Here is a 12,172-nt window from a genome sequence, read left to right on the forward strand (position 1 = left end):
TGCCGCACTGTAATTTAGTTTTCTTAGTAAAGTTTAGGTCTGAAACAATTCGAAATGTCAACACCAGATCTATGTAATTATGAGAAATTCCTGATAACTTGTACATGAATATTAGTGTCGCTGCATGCGGTTGCTTTGGAATAGTTTAATTAATTAATCAAAGTGTATGCATAATTGATATTTCTGAAGGCGTTACGTTTCCGGCTTTGTATGTCAATTATTTCTAATAAATTCAATTCTACCTGAAGGGTATGTGTAACTTTACGGGGTTACGAATCGTCCAATTTCAGTTTTCTTTGGACTAGTACCAGATGTAATCAATAAATAAAATGAGTCACAGTTTTTTCGAAGTTTCCATATACGACTTCGTCTTCTCTTCCACGCTTGATTTCATTTAATGACCAAAAAAAGGGACCCACACGCACATATGTTTACCTACAGTCTGTGTCTAATCTAATTAGAGCCTTGTGTTTCTAGCCACTAATGAACCATGGATTCAGTTTTTAATAACCGTGCACTAAGCAAGCGTGTTTTTAAAATTCAATTTCGGTCATGTAATTCATCTATTTTTGTGTGTATTTTCTCATTCATGGTGATTGCCTTTAATGTGTAAACTCGAGGCTCTACTAATAAACAAGCTGTAAATCAGCATAATGCATGATGAAAGCGCATTTTTGGAAATGCAGATCAGTATTTCATTAGCAAAGTTTAACATTATCGATCTCACGAGTAATCTAACTCAAAATAGACTAGAGCCTTTTTCCAAAAATGCGCTAAAAAGGGAAATTTAGAGAAACAGTTGATGAGTGAAAACTTGTTCTCTCCTGAAAATAGGAAAGAATAATCGTAAATCTAAAAACAGCTTCATTACTCTTGATATGCCTCTCGTTGCTGGTCATCTTTAATCATTTTTACATTTCTCCTCCAAATTGTTGACAATTGATAACATTTCAAAAATTTAATCTAAACGTTTATCATCTCTGTAGTATGAATTAACTGAAAATTCAACATTACGACGTTCCCCATGTCTTCATCTGACTCTCATACGGTCATCATCCATACCCCAACAGAATTGGGATTCATCATTGAACACTACCCTATGCCACTCAATGTTCTAGAATCGCTCTCTTTTTGCCATAAGTCTAAGATGGCGGTCTTGCACCTCGTTTGTTTTTTTCCGCCACTTGGGTGGCTCGGTGGTAGGTCCTTATGTGGGATTAGAAATTTAAATAAGAATAATGGTGGAAGTGCAGAAAAATTTCAAATTACTATTTTTGTTAAGGAAACGACAAATCTTATTTAACTTAATGAAAAATTTCAAATGTCGACTGCTGAAAAAGGTCCTTTTCGTTGGGGAAATATTATCAAAAATTATTTAAGAAGGCGGCTCTGTAAACGGCCTGTAAACGTCTGTATTCAGTTTAAAAATAAAAACCGGACATGTTTAGGGAATTTTGGAAATGTACAGTAAATACTAAGACATGTGTAGGAAATGTGCATAGTATTTTAGGAACGTCCGAAGCGTTAGAAACATTTTTCAGCGTGTGACGTCACTTGACCTATTCGCATACCAGGCCTATTCGTTCCTTTTTAGGTGTACGGTTGGTTATTGGTGCGCCGCATCGTTACCACGGTAACGAGTGGTAACGACGCCACTCAATTAGGTCAAATGATGTCACAGGATACAGAGAGTGAGTGTAAACAGACGAAGGGGTCGCACGAAAGAATTTTTGCTTTAAGAACACTGAAAAGTAATTGATCTTTGGTTTGAAATGAGCCCGGGATGGTCTTCTTTGCGAATCTTTGTAGGTCATGGTATGGCATCCTTTGATATTCTATGATATTTCTTTGGTTGATTTCAAATTTCATTTGAAAAGTATCCACCATTAATAACTCTTGGCCTGATGTTTTTATTGCTTTGAATGGAAACACGTCGATCGAGGGAGAAGTTCAAAAATGGTACCTGTGTGTATTACACGAGGTATTACCACTTCCCCAATAGGAGTCTATAAAACAAGATCATACTCGTAAAGTACATAGTATACAGTATACTATACTGACATGTTTTTAGCCACTTTGTCACCCTGAAACAATAAAGGTGATACTTGGGTGACCCTTAAGTCCAAGTTTTGTAAAAAAAATGAGTGAGATCGTTATCAAAATGATGATTTTTTTATCGTATACTTTGGTAACAGTTTAGTAATTTAGTATATCTTTCATATATATTTTTCCTTTATAAATTATAAATTATAACAAGGGTGGTATTTTATGAGTGATCCTTTACGAGTATTTTAGTAAACTTCTTACATCCGAATTTTTACGACTTTTATGTAACAAATATAATTACTCTGAATGCGATCGTAAAAACCGATCGAAACCTAATCTCTTTTAGTGGAACTACTCCCAAGTGCAATGGAACGGTATTGTGCTTTAATTGTACATATATTGTAATGGCTGCAGTTATGTAACGATGTCACTTTGGGCGTTAAAACACATTTCTCAAGCACCTATTGTACATAGCTCGAAGTATTAAGATAAATCCTTCCATTAAATCGTCCTTTTAAGCTAATTAGCTTACATCGTGTTTGACTAAATCCTAGCTGGAGGGTGCCTATATCGACGGATTTGGTATATCGAAGATAAAACACGTTCTCCCAATTAAATTTTCATAGAAAAACGACGAATGCACCTATGCATTGCAAGCGTTTTTCAGGCAATTAATTTTTTGTCTTTTACACAAAATCAGTATTTATGAAGCAACTGAAATTCTAGGTCTCTTCGGAAATCGCACAGTTTCAATTAGCACAATAGACATTCAATATGCAGGCTGTTTATGAAACACCCGTTTTATCTAACAATCAGCAGCGTGTAATAACTTTTGGGGAGTGAAATTTTCTGTTAAAATAAGCAGGTGTGTTTGTAAAACAAACAAAACCTTTTAGATTGTTATCCCGAATCTACCTGGCATGACTTTCAATCTTCAAGATTCTTAAATATGGATTTGTGTGACACGAAAATAAAAATCTTCGGGAATTATCTGATTATATCTCCTGTTTCTATTTGCAAGGTTTCCCAAAAATTTTTCATCTCGAAGGCGTTCCTTTCATCCGCGATTAAACTTCCCATAATACGATTGTATTTTCAAGCCGAAGCGACACAAAGTTCATTATTATTGCGAAAGCTGAAAGTTCTTTTTGAAGAGAGTTTGTGCTGTTCTCGGAACAAATTACGTTACTAGTATTAAGATTTTCTAGAGGCGTTCACATTTAAATGTTGGGTCTTCTGCTAAATTAATTTCGAATTCGGAGCGAATCCCCCTTCGTTGGGTGCTTTATCTGTTAGTAAGGGCTGCTACAGCCCCTTTACTATATTAAAGGCAGGGACAGAAATTGCATGTTACGTTCCGTAATTGCCAAACTTCATAAGAAAATATGTAATATACCTAGTACGCTTTTCTTTTTCGCCTCGGATTGTCTTGTTTAAACCGGCTTTTAGAAAATAATAAAATTTCATATATGCCAAAGATAAAATCGGTTATTTTTCACATCTTGTTTGTGTAATCGATTTCGAATGACAGAAATACAGGTTTCGTTACAAATTCGATGCCTGTATTTGTTTTTTAAAAAAAGCAATTCAGGTTAAGCTGTGTAAAATTTTGTAGCGGCGAATGTAAATCCGCTTTTTCAACCTCTTATTCGACCCGATTGGCAATATTAACGCGCATTTGTAAGTGCATTTCAAGTAAAGTTATGTAAATGTCAGAATTAAGGTTAACTTTTGCATATTATATAGAAGAAATAGCATGCACTTCAAGTTTTCTCTCAAATCGTTAACGTTCTCCGTTGCAAAACTTGCGACTTTATTTTTTCGTGCATGCGAATCATGCTGTTGAAAAACTGGTACTAGAATCTATCATTTATAATTTATACCTCTAAAAAGGCATCTTATTAATTAATTCTGTAGACATCGCCTTATATGTCCACAAAAGTTTCTTTAGTGTCTTTCGTGAAAATGAATATATTGATCTTATTACCTACGCCCATATCTGTTATAGAAATAGCAGTACTGATTTGAATTTCGAAACCAGATAAATCAAAGCGGATTAAAGCTATATAAATAAATTGGGGATTAAAGAGGTATTAGTTGCTGATTGAATTTAATATTTATTAACCGGATTTGGCATTAAAATTGAGTATAAATATATTTAGAAATTAGTTTGTCATATTTTATTTCTTTTGATGGTACCGCTTTGTTATATAGATTATTATACTTTTTATTTAATCCCATGCAAAAGAGGCATTAATGAACTAATAATATAACGCATTTCTCAAATGTCGCCTATAAAAACGTTTTATTTTATCTGTTCATTATGAGATGGAATATATTTTATCTTTTATGTATATACGTTATGTAATGCGGTCTAAAATGACATAATCTAAATGATATTTTTATTGGTACGTGTGTGGTACGCATACATAGGATATATTATGGGCGACCAACAGTTATGTTTAAAATTCATTAAAAAAGTAAGACTAACCAAATGTATAGCAAAACCTTATAATTTCCCAAATGATCTTGATTAATATTTAAAAACAGTTATTTTTTATGGGTATATTGATTTTTGTGTATCAAATTATATTTATTTGAACTTACCGGGAAGATAAAGCGTTATGAGTTAAGTCGAACTTAAAATTTTTCAAAGGAATTTCTGAAAACCACAGTGGAAAATTTCCAGGAAATAAATGGTGCCAGAGTTGGAGAATTTAGTTCCGGATAAAGAAGAATTTATAAATGATTGTTTGGCATATGTCGCGGGCCAGCGCAATGGCGGCAAAGTGGTGGAGATGTACCCCTGCTAGTACCTGTCAGGGTCACGTCCCTATCCCCCATAATGGTGGCACTGGCGAACGTTTAAGAAATTTACCCAATGCATTCTTAGGACGTTTCCGCTCTTTCTTAGGAGTGGGTAGGACCATATTTATGTGTAGATGTCGCGCTACGGTGGAGCTTGTGCAGTCGTAATACCTCACTATAGGACAGCTCGGTTTGATCCTACTGTTTACTATAGGTCAGCTTGCAGTATAATGAATCTAACGCACGCGTCGCCTTATAAAGCCTTGTTCGTCGGGGGGATGATTGTTTTTCACAGCATGGGGGAAAACACCGAGTCGCTTTTACTGACATCCCGCTATGTTGATGTGGTGTGATGCGTATCGGCTACCATATGTACCACCACAGACCGATTTTTTCGTATCGAACGCCGATTAACTTTGAACGACTTTTTCCTATCAGCCGGTGAATAGCATCGTCTTATCACTCGAAAGGGGAAAGGATACCTTTCGCATCTTTCATAGACTACCTCTTTGTTATCGACCGCCGATTCACTCCGAGCGTGTTTTTCGTATCAACCGGTGATTAAGTGCAATCAAGTTGTAGAAAATTATTAGTAGTGAACTTTGTTAGTATTTCAAGCTCGAAAATTACTGCTCAATGTACACATAAATTATGTAAAACATGTATTGAACTAGGTACTTACTGCTATTTGGTGGAATTAGAAACACAACGGTTATACATTATTTTTTAACGTTTATTAAATCGTGAAAAAATAACATAATCTCTTAAGAAATTTTTAAGAAGATTGTGGATAGTTTAGCGCTTCTCCTGCAAATTTCTTGTTGAAAACGCTTAATTAAGGTGCCTTCTAGCCATTTTTATTAATTTTAGAATCGTAGCTGGAGAGAAAAATTATACACGAACCGCACTGGTGGTGTAGTGAATGCTATGGCAAACTTTCATCCACTTTCCTTGTCCATGATATTCAACTTGTACAAGAAAGAGGTCCCAATATTTTTAATTGTAAAATTTTTTCGTAGTGTAACAAATTGGGGAGTGGAACTTGCGGCTTTACGTATAATTTTGAGTGTAATTTTTTGATTTTGCTAACATGTTTCTTATATTTCTACTGCGAGGTGGGTTAAAAAATTCAAACTACATATATTGAAAAAACAATTCCAACTGTAGGTAATCTTATTTGAACCAAAATATGCTCAGTATCCGTTTTTACTTTAAAAAAACCTTCCAGTATACAACTTATGGGCGGAATGGTCTAAATATATTCGAAAATACGCTTGGTTGACTAAAAGTGCTCGACTGCACATGATCATACCCAGTGTTTACGGCAGTTTTTTTCTCCTTCAGGTCGTGCCGTGCGACCTTTGGGAAAAAAATTTCAAATTCAAGAATGGCATACTCAAAAATCTACTGCTATAGTTGCTGAGAAAAATATTACAGAAGACACGCACTTTTTTATAGACTTTTGGATCTACAGTTTATTTGGCAAAATGAATCAAAAATTAAGAACGCACTTAGGAGCGTTCCGCCTAGTAAATGACGTAAGAAAAGTCGTATATTCACCCATGTTTCCAGTTATCCGTTTGTCATTCCAAGAGTGTAATTTCTTATTGGAGAGTAGCTTATGGACTCGGCTTCAGATAAACACACAAATGGAGACACAAATCTAGCACCTAAATATTATTACTATAACTTCACGGGAGTAGCTAGCATCCCCACTGCAAATTTTGCTTTCCTCATGAAGTACTCAAAAATACTCTAATTAGATCAAAATTATGAACTTCATGTTTTTAAATTTTACGCCTTGCGAAAATCCATCAAATTTGATATAACATGTGCGAGTTTCAGAAAAATTAGTGATCCACTGTGATTTGTCCCTTTTACATTTACCACAACGAAAAGGCATGCTGTCAATCTTACCTTCGTACTATACCAAAACGATAATACATTTTTGTTTCATTTCGAACATGGTTTCGCATGCTTTCAAATAAGTCTAAAATATAGCCAATTGCGAGGACAATTTGGCAATCGATACTTTTTTGTATCAGTCTCTAAACCGCGAATTGAGAAGTATACCGTAACGAATCAAAGAACGAGGCAATTTAAATTCAATATTTTATTCGAAAATTTCGTTTCTGGTATAATTTGTACAAGATTAATGAAATTTCTAGAATTTGTAATTTATTTACAGAAACCAAGCTTGTTTTATTTGAAACCGAACCACACACTTTGAAGCGTTAAGTGATTGACATGACATTAATTACTGTTTTATTTTCAGGTAAGCTACTAGACTTTGTTGCCTTCTACAACAAATCCACGTCACTATGTCAGATTATCCTCAACAAGCAGATGTGGGATAAGCTTCGTAAGTTTATTCAAATTAAATATTAGAAATTAATATTCTCGAGTAATTAATCAAAGTGAATTTAGCTAAACGTAAAAATACATTTTTGTGGGTAATGCTAATTAAATGCAACAGAAAGATGTTGAATAAGTAATTTAAATTGCTTAAACAACCTACTTCAGTCGCTTAAAAAGTTGTTTCGTTAAAATAGAACATGTCAAAGTGACATTACAAGAGACTGAATTAATGATAATCTAGAGAGGCTACTTTAAAAATGTGATATTCCCTTGTAAGTGATTTCAAAATGTAATTTTTCTTGTTAAATAACGTTTTTATTGATCCTACTCTCACTAGGTGCACCACCCTAATTGACATAAGTAATCATATCGTGTGATACGCACTTAAAGTGGAATTTTGCATGGAATTGCCCACGCAAATGGTTTAACACTTACAAGTTTCAATACACGAACTGCTCACTTAATATTTTTTGGATGTATTTATTGAAACTCGATGTGCAGTTAAACGAAATTTGGGACTCTTAAATTTGCATACTTTGTTATTATTTTAATTCTTGCGGCGGGTATTTACGATAAGTGGCTACCAAACGTCTCTACTCTATCATTGACAGCATACTTAATACTTATCTTTGGTTAATGATGGCGTAAACGCTGTGGCCACTGCAGTTTTTTTTCCTGTTTTCGTACAACTGGTTTGTGTTAGTGCGCAAATCTACATAGATTGCTGATTTTATTTTTTCCGCTTAACAAATTAGGGAAACGGTTACCGAGTTGTATTAGTACGAATGCAACTGGTTTTATAAAGACGTCGTTATTAGCACTATCGCTCGATTTTAATGTATGCAAGTACTGCCGGTACTGCTGCTGTTACAGTGCAGATAAGGCCGTAAACGGGCAACCCATTATTACTAATGATAAGTTTATGGGGAAATAGGTGATTTATTTGCCGAAGAGCGGACCGAATTGTATACACGATTATTTGTTATTCTATACAGGCAATTCCATCGCTTCCTGAATGCGAAAGTTAAGATTTCTCATTCGTATACACAACAGAAATTGACCCACCGGAATTCCAAAAAAGTTTCTCAATTTATTTTTTCCCTCGAATGCCAAATGAAATTCGTACACGAAGTGTTTAGCAATTATTACCATTTTCCTTATATTAATTGATGACAAATCGCTCGCACAAAATTGCAAAATGGGTATAGCTTACGGATATATCCGATTAATTTAGAATGCGCGCGCGTGCTATTGTTCCAAATACAAAGTTGCGTGTGTAACTACAATAATCGTGCATGACATCTCAAGGGGGAGTTTATTTGAAAAGTTGGGAGTCAGCTTATGGGATTCATCGATTATTACATTTATTGTAAATTGTGTGCGACGACGGCACGAAGTATTTTATTTTTTTTATTTCGGTTACCTATTTTGAGTATTTGCTAAGGCAAGACTAAAATCGATTCGAAAAAAGTTTTAGAAACGTATTTGAGGAATGTCATTGGCAGATCGCTTGGAGGTTTGGGGTTAACTCCCTCCTACAATTGTTTTGGTTTAATTGAGACTTCGATTGATCTCTTACATGTTCCTGTAGTAGTACACCGTATACCAACAAGAATATACGTATTACAACGTAGTATATTATATAAACTATCGATAGCTGTGGTGTGCTGTGGTTTTCGGAGGAAGGAGTAGATTGTTCAGTTTCTATCGCTTTCTCGCTCATGTGTTGGCATCTGATAGAGAATAAAGAACTCGTTTGACATTGGTTCACAAACTAGTGACGTAGGACTCACCTTTCATGAATTCAACTGTATTTTACAAAAATTTCAAAAAATAGAACGTCCGATCTCCCTTCAGTCGTCAAGTCTGAAATTTGTTACTCATATAGGAAACAAAAATTGACGAAGTCCTCATGTTCGATACGACTTCAGCGCACTTTTGTGTGGCAGATCAGTATCCTATTAGTCAGTTATGAACCCACTTCCAAAGTCTCGTTCACCCGCAATTCGCGTTTAGGGTTTTGACTCCACCATAAGTAAAATCTTGTCGGAGGCTACCACATTCCCTTTGTCGGTACCCACTTCCCACCAAAATTGTAGAAGATAGGAAAAACTGAAATATCAGTCAGTAAACCACGCTCGGAGAGGACTCCCAGATATCGCCGACCCCACATCATGTGGTAATTGTTGTTAATTTACATGGCTCCGGTAGGTACACGTAGATACAGTCCTTGTCTTTCTACAAACGTTCTTCTAGGGGTTATATCAAAATTATTAAAATAATTAAAAATTGAATAATGAATCCCAAAATTAATAAATCCCCTAATTCAATAATGATCGACCACGTTAATTTACAGAATTCACAATAATTTCCCTCGAAAACCGAAACCCGGACTAGAAAATGTAAAAACTCGGTCAGATATTAATTCGAGAATTCCAAAAAATATAGGTTTAATCGCAAGAATATAATTACGGTTTTTCGGTAAAATTGCAAATTTTAAAATTCGGAGCGTAGGAATGTGTTGAGCAAAAATATCCCAGCATAATATATAGGTACGGAGGCTAAAAAGATCATTTCCGCCCTGCGATGTGGCCGTTACAATTCTAGCGAAATATTAAGGAATAATTTCCGGTATTACATGGGAAATTCTTATATAGGAAAGGGAGGAAATTTTCGATCAAGATACGGAATTTTATTTTTTGCGAAAAGTTCCTGGTTTTTTTGTGTATTTAAGTAGCTTGCATATTTTGGTGTACGTAATCTTTTCCGAGTTTTTGGGAAATTTCCGGTGCAAAATGTTGTGTCAAAGTGTTTCAGGATGTTTTTGCACGCTCTTTTGTCGATAGGCGAATGCTTGAAACTATAGTCAGAAGAATATCACATGGAGAGGTTCTGTTGATAAGGAAAAGGTGCAGCAACAATTTTACCGGACAATAAATTATAGCCGATGCCTCAAAAATTTTCCAATTCTACCGGCACCGGAAAGATGCCCTCAAATGCATTTCATGAGAAAGTGATTTGGCAAGGCACATTTTGCCTTTCTACAATTTTAGGTGAATAACCTCGTGAATAACACTTACACCAAAAAGTAGTAGTAGATTGACAAGAGTCTGAAAATGTTTGATCGTGCAGAAGTCATCTAAATTAAGGCATTTTTGAAAGAACTAGAAGACGGAAAAGCAAACTGAAGTGCCTACCCTTAATTTTTGTAATATACAAAGTCCATTTTGCAAAAAAAAAGGTTGGAAGTTCTGAATTCGAAATTTTGGTGGATTAAGAGAGCACTGGACTCTTCGAGAAGAATATAATGGTATACCTATAATACATTTATTGTGGCGTAGATACTTTTTGCTTGTACAACCGCATCTGGGCTATGAATTAAACTGACCACAATCGTGACGTTGATTCTCCGTTGCTACAGCTGCAACCAAAGTTATTCGTTACAGAAAGTTCCCAAGCAAACAGTAATATTATCATAGGCTCGCGCGAAGTGGTGCATAAACTACTCGATAAACTATTAACGAAAATTATAAATGTAGACATCAAATTTGGACAAATTAATAAAACAAGTTATGGATTGTCGCCTTTTTTAACCTTTTGTTATGCAACCGGTAGATCCGTCAAACAGATTCCGTCAATTTAAGCATTAATTTATTTAAGTTATTCCGACAGAGCTTAATTTTCGTTTTTGCCCGTGAGATCGAGATGCGGATAAGCAACTGTTGACGATTCGTATAGAGATAACAGTTTTTGGTGATCGCGACACAAAAAGTTAATTGCTAAATTACGAAGCAATATTTTTTGAAGGCAACCCATATAATTTCGGGGGCCCAAATTCTCGATTTAACTAATGGAATCGCTTTTGGTCCAGTCACAGTTTAAATTCCCTGCATTAATACGGGTTAATAAAGGGGCATTTTTAAGATTTTATTATTAATGTCGCCCAAGTTGAGCGTCCGGCTTCCAGCGTGGCGCGCATTAGCCGAATTCTGGGGATCCTGTGTGGTCCATTTAAAGTGCTTACGTGTTATGTGCGTTTTGTACCGATGCATTAACGTTAAACTAGTTCTTTGTGTTTAATTCGAATTATCATTCGCTATCGTTTCGATCTCGTTATTTCGAATTGTTTATCTGTGAAACGCGACTACTGTTTCAAGTTCGAGCTATATTTTATAAGCAACTGTATTCTTTAAAGTCCTTATCGTATCGTTAACTCTAACGACCTCCTTTTCCAAGTCATTTGCACCAGGAATCGTTCTTTGTTAGAAGCTCGTACCGGTAGAACTTAATGCGTTTTGTATGTTGTGTTGTACTCACTACGCGGTCTGACTACACATAAACGAGACGGCACCCCATTCCTAGTGTGAACGGACGTTACCTGTCGCATGTGAGCTGCAATTTACGACCATTGAGACCAGATCTGTCATTACCTGCACCTATCGTTCATCAGCCCTAACTCGAGCCTATTCAGTTGTCGACAATATTGCCACATCCTTCACATTACGCAGATAAACTACACAAAAGCAAGATCTAACTAGCGCTAATTGCGTAATTGAGAAGGAAAAACTAATTTACGATCATCCCGTCTCCTAATTTTCTAGTTAATTATAAACATTGACACGACAAAAGCCTCGAACAAAAAATCGGACGATGGCTTTATGCTTCCTCGTGCAGTTTAACTTATGATGCGAAACCGGATTTCCCATTAACCTACTAAGTCGAGTCTCTCTGGGCGAGTTCTGAAAAATTATCTTCTTGCTCCTTTTATGTCGGTTTGTTATTTTGACATAGTTCCGCATAAATTCGGCAATTCAATTTATGATTTCAAAGTAGAGTCGTTCTATTTTCTGGGGCGCGTCGATAAACTGTTCGGCAATAAATGCATAACGTACAATATGATGATGGACATATTTTCAACTTGAAGTGCTTCCACTTTTAACTTTTGTTTGTTTTTGGGCTA

At 35.5% G+C, this 12,172-nt stretch overlaps 1 long non-coding RNA gene across 1 annotated transcript in view; it reads left to right on the plus strand.

Annotated features, from left to right (window-relative positions):
- The first annotated feature begins 6,909 nt into the window (after positions 1 to 6,909).
- LOC116168788 overlaps positions 6,910 to 12,172 on the plus strand; it is a 44,093-nt gene continuing 38,830 nt past the window's right edge. Inside the window, exons 1-2 of the long non-coding RNA XR_004144840.1 lie at positions 6,910 to 6,989; positions 7,130 to 7,216. This is a non-coding gene — a long non-coding RNA (uncharacterized LOC116168788). The remainder of the gene's footprint in view (positions 6,990 to 7,129; positions 7,217 to 12,172) is intronic.

This window comes from Photinus pyralis, unplaced genomic scaffold, assembly GCF_008802855.1.
Source record: "Photinus pyralis isolate 1611_PpyrPB1 unplaced genomic scaffold, Ppyr1.3 Ppyr1.4_LG4, whole genome shotgun sequence".
NCBI classification, from domain to species: Eukaryota; Metazoa; Arthropoda; class Insecta; order Coleoptera; family Lampyridae; genus Photinus; species Photinus pyralis.